We start from the raw sequence: 5,956 nt of genomic DNA on the forward strand, positions 1-5,956 counted from the left end.
CTAAACTATTGGCCAACTTAGCTATAACATAACCATCACTCGCTTTGAATTAAAGTTTAATTACACTTAAAAAAAAATAGTGACGCAAATAATACATTACTCTGAATACTTTTTTTTTGATTATACAATGTTTTATTCGTTCAAACGTGAATATTACCAGAATAGCAAATGTTTTGCATAATAACACTAAATTTTCCTATCATAATCTGAAAATTCCCTTCCCTGGCGTAAGGCGAAACGGGAGAAGGCCAAACGGGAATTCCCGTTTCACCTTACAATCAAATTAACTTACACTACCTTAGCATCACAGCCTGAAATAATGAAAACAGGCATAAGATGAAACCGGAAAAGACCAAAGGGAAAATACCATATGAAATTCGTATATGTGGGGAGTACCGAGGTGGACGGGCGAAGGAAACTATTTGCATCCCGTCTTTTGTTTTTGCATCGCGTATTTACTTAAATATTTGGGGTTCCAATTAATGTTGTAACCCCACGTTCCACGCAGTTTCAATTTTTAAAACTGATGCTAAACTGTAATAGATTTTGTCTTTGCCAGGCATATTTAAAATAATCAGTATAAAAGCACAGGCCAACATTATTGTTGTGATTCATTTTTTCAACTCAATAAGAAGTAAGAGCTTTCTTCCAATTACCAAATTTAATTTTCGAACAACTATAGGCATATAAAGGCAGGAAAAGCAATATTTGAGGTCTTAGTTTCAGAGTATATCAATTTGAGAATTTGAGAGTTATTTAGAAGCGTTTAATATGGATGACACAAAAGCCTAGCTCTATCACATATTTGAAAAGTTTCAAAAGTTTCATAGTTGCAACTTACGATCAATGACACAATTTGTAACAAAACTTTATATTTCCGTACATGTAATATATATATATATATATATATATATATATATATATATATATATATATTGCAAAACTACAAGAAAACACCCTCTTTAGTTTTTAACCATACCATGTACGTATTAAGATGAACTTACATAAAAGTTTCAAAAAATTCATAGTTGTAACTTTTTAGCAATGGCACAATTTGTAAAAAAAAAAAAAAAAAAATGTTTTGTATGGCCATTAATGTTTGACAGTGTGACATTTGCAAGATTTCTTAGAATCTACTGAAAAAAACAAAACAAAAAAAAAAGAACTTTCATTTGACACCTGGATGATTCCAATAACGTCAAAAATTGGGGAGTTATGGTAGTTTTACTGCCGGAAAGTGAAATTGGCGCAAAATTCACATTTTTCAAAAATTTCTTCCCGGCCCATTTCTCATCCAAAAATTCGAAGAAAAAATAATTTAGCTTAATTTCATTGGTATTTATATATGAAAAAAATTGAAGGGAATCTGAGACATTGAAGCACGGCCATGTTTTAAAATTAGGTGATTTGACATGGAATGAACCCTCAGAGAACTGAAATTCAATATAGTAATACTTTATTAGAAATAGACAAAGCGCATCTTAGCATTTTTTTTTTAAATCTCTTTTATGTTGAGGGGGCGGGGGCACTTTCTATATATGGAAAATTAGAAGTGGATTGATTTGTAAAAATAATAGAAAACGATCGATACTACTCGAGAAACAAATTAAGGAATAAAAATTATTACGCTTCGCATTTTATATCGTATGCTTCCTATTATAATAATTGCTAAAGCTTGTGTTTATTGTACGGAGCTTGCAGAGCCCAAGGGAATCAAATCATAAAGTTGTGAAAAAATGGACATACAATTTGTACTGTAAGCTTAACTACAAGACAATTTTAAGTTTGTACGGCATGCTTAATTACATGAAAAAAAAATGCTTACTTTGATTTGAGACTTTCAAATTTCATCTTATTTTCCACTTAAAATTATCTACAATTCAACAACAAAATAATTATATATGATAATTAAATCGAAATTCATCATAATTTGGCCCCTGACAAACACATTACCATTTTATATAGTAAAGGTCAGTTCCATCAGAATTGTAACAGAGAGGTGCTTGTGTGACTGACCGTAGAAATTTAAACTCCGATTTATGATAATTTCACAGCTTTTTTGTATTAGAAATGTAAACTATTTAGTCAGTTGAGAGGAGGGCGTGGGTCAAGGGTCAGATTTCGTGAAGATAGGTTTTGGTGGGTCGGAGTGGGTCACAGTGTGTCAGAATGGTTAATGGTTGGTTGTTGTACAAAGTGGGACATGGGCTACGATGGGCGGTGGGTCAGTGGGTTGTGGGTTAAGTATCCATTGGCCCACGCCATCTCTGCAAGTATAATATTAAATACTATACCACTAAATTAACATCTTCATTTGTATATTCAAATGTTTGGATATTCAAAGAATTGTTGACGAACAGTTTACTGAAACAAGTGAAGAAGTTAGCTTATTTTCTGTATGCATTTTAATATTTTTTTTATTTGTCTATTAGACATTCACAACACATCGAGTAGTCATAATACAGAAAAAACACCGCTAAAAGCAAGATAAAACTTTATTTTCTTTGAAGTCTATACTTAAGGGCGACAAGTGATTGTCCACCTCATGATTATTCATGCATCTATAGAAGAAAGAGGACGATCTGTATACTTTTTTTGTTTTGCAATTACAAACCGGTTTCCATACTTTTTCTCTCAAGCGAATATTATCTCTCATTGCACAATCCTAAAGATGGCTATATACTTTTGATGATGGTGATCTCAATAAATTAAGCACAACATTAACACCTCGATATTCATCAACAATGAACAAACTCTTCTTTGTACACTCCCGGTAGATTCTTTACTGTAATTGCATCAGATTAAACAAGAGATTTGAGAAAGAAAATACAGTCCCCTTGAAAATTAGCTTTAATCATATGCTTGCTCCGTTACTACCAAACAGTCAAGATATCCAGAAAATTGGTTCCTATTATCATATAATTTTGATTTTTTTTCCTGCCTCCATCCTCAGCATCGTAAACATTAATGTCCAATGTGATAACAAAGTTAGGCTTCCAACAAGTTTGTATGATAAAAGCGCGGTTTTTAATTGACCAATTTTCACATTATTTTAGAAAAGTAAAGCCCTATTTTCAGAGCTTCATTGGAATGAATATAGCTATAATTGTTATATTAAAAGTGCTACTGACAGGTGAGTTGAAGTACGCAGTCTATAATCAAAGTAGTAGTATTTTTTCTACGAAAAAGTAATTGAAATTCACAAAACTTTGCTTGTTATGAACTTCAGTGTTAGCAAGAAATGGCGTTTTAAATTTTGTTGTGGTTTAAGATCAAACTAATGTTAATTCTTGGTTTGATAAAGTTAACTTCATATATTTCTTAGTTTATGAAACTTAAATAGCTGCAACGCAGAATTATTTTCTGGATATTAAATAAATAAACAAAACATTGGAGTATTTTAAAAGTGAAATGCAATAAATAGACGTACAATCTGTATTTTTTAGAAAACAAAAATAGGCTGCGGAAATCCTCTTTTCTAAATTACAAAATATTTTTAAAATACAAAAAAAAAAAAGTTTAGAATAGATATCAGTTTCAGTGAGGGCACGGGTCACTTACGTCAAGACTTTTGTCCACGTCATTTGGGGTTGGGTGTCCCTTTTGAGACAGTCTGATTCAGTGACCCAGACACACACAGAGACACAGGCTGACCCGGTGACATGGAGGCACAAACGATATCACGTCTGCAACATTACTGCAGAACTTTATACCTTTTACTCGACTTCGAACATTCATTTGTTTGATTCCCGGTTTGAGATTTCTTAATCAAGACACCATGTCTTTTTGGATTGCGTATGCGTGACTTCCTTTACGCTAATAAGGATCGCCATTCACAGTATCTGGGGTTCGAATTAGAACCTGTTGAAATTTGGCTTTTTCGGGATTTTGGACAGTCCTAGCTCCTAAACTATGCACTTTTTCCTACAGGTCCAAATAAACTTTTTCTATTATTTTGATGTAATGAATCACCTCTTACAGTTTAGTTTTTTTTTTCAGTATAGTTCATTAACACCCTATATATATATATATATATATATATATATATATATATATATATATATATATATATATATATATATATATACAGGGTGATTCAATAAGAATGTACCAGGCCTATATCACAGCTAATACTGCACGTAGAGCCTTCAAACAAAAAATGCATTACCAAATCGTATGTGCAGAATTCAGTAAAATAGTAGCGAGACCAGTGGCGTCTCGTGAATATCTCCAACGTGGGTCATCTGCAAAATTTGACATGGAAACAGGGATTGGTTGTGCCTCCATTGAAACAAGCGCACAATGGGAGAAACGTCGAGAGGAAACACCCTCGTACCATCTGACTTTCACCTAGTAATGCGACCGTGTTGCTGCCAACGAGGAAGAAATATGCCAAGGAGTTTCCTCTCGACGTTTCTTCCATTGTGCGCTTGTTTCAATGGAGGCACAACCAACCCCTGTTTCTATGTCAAATTTTGCAGATGAACCCGTCCATTACTACACACGCACTGAATATTGTTACATCCGACCTCCTACATCACTCCGTTGTCGTTTATGCTGTACGCTTCTTGCTCCAAAGATCCTGCTTCCTCGGATCGCTCTCAACCTTCGGTGATATCCAGGCTCTGAGATCCCACACTCTGCCACACCCCTGTCAACTGCCACAATTTATACCGCTTTCGTGACGCCAGCAAATCGTCACTGTTTTGTTATGGCCTCTTGAATCACTGTTAATTATCCCTGGCCCTTTTCCCAAGGCTCCGGTAGTAATACAGTACACTTTTGTGATTCTTCTCTTGCGGCGCCACTGTTTCTCATTGATTTGTTCCTGAATCGAATTTCTATTTCCTTTGAGAGACCTTTCTCCGACAATTCATTTTCTAGTTTTCGCTCGTTTGTATTAGTCAATCGCAGTTTCGGTTGGTTATAGCGCGGGATTGCTGCATTCCCCAAATACTGATCCGTGTCTCGAATTACTTTATGTGTCATTTTCATCCTCCCGGTGCGTTTTACCCAATGTTTCCGATCCCAACCAGCACTCGAGCCACCTTGCGCCGCCACTGTTCCTCATCGATTTGTACATGAACCGAATCTCCAGGCCAAATAATGCACTATTTCTTTTGACTCGACCTTTCTCCAACAATTGGTTCTCTAGTTCTATTCAGTTTTGTTCTATTTTGGCACGTTTTAGGCGGGATATAGTTCAGAACTGACGCATTTTCGGAAAGCAACTTGTTAACTTAAATCACTTCTTTTGTCATTATCAATCATCCCTTGATGTTTGACCCATTATTAAAGTTACACCCTATATATATAGGGTGCTAATGAACTATACCGACAAACTGTAAGAGGTGATTCCTTACATCAAAATAAGAGAAAAAGTTGATACGGATCTATGGCGAAAATTTGCATAGTCTCAGAGCTAGGGCTGTCCAAAATAGCGAAAAATCCAAATTTCTAGAGGCTCTATTTCGAATTCGAGAACTGTGAATGGTTGTCCTTATCAGCGTAAAGGAAATCACGCATACGTAGTCCATAAATGCATATTTCATTCATGTTCAATGGGTGTACAGATTATTCCCTGCAGGGTGAAATTCCCAGACATGCCATCAACCGAATTTTGAGATATGCTCCTGCTTTATGATTGGTTCAAAGTAAGCAAAAGATAAGTCTTGATAGCAGTGAACACGGAATCCTTTGATGCGACGTCTGAAGTGTTAAGGATCGTCAGCAGCACGGTCTCTTGTACTCGGGAAAACGCATGGTGCAAGGATTTCTTTCACACTTATAAGTGAAGAAAACGTGAAACATACCATGACGAAATGCATATCATCACACGTTATTCCGAAGACAAAGAAACATGGAGCTGCCTGTTACTAACACTTCCGCCTTCCCTCCGAAGCATTGGATGTATATTGTTGTCTAGGTTTACCTCCTACCTACTTTGGACTCTTCT

Source organism: Thermobia domestica, chromosome 6 (genome assembly GCF_964235325.1).
Source record: "Thermobia domestica chromosome 6, izTheDome1.hap1.1, whole genome shotgun sequence".
In the NCBI taxonomy this organism is placed as follows: Eukaryota; Metazoa; Arthropoda; class Insecta; order Zygentoma; family Lepismatidae; genus Thermobia; species Thermobia domestica.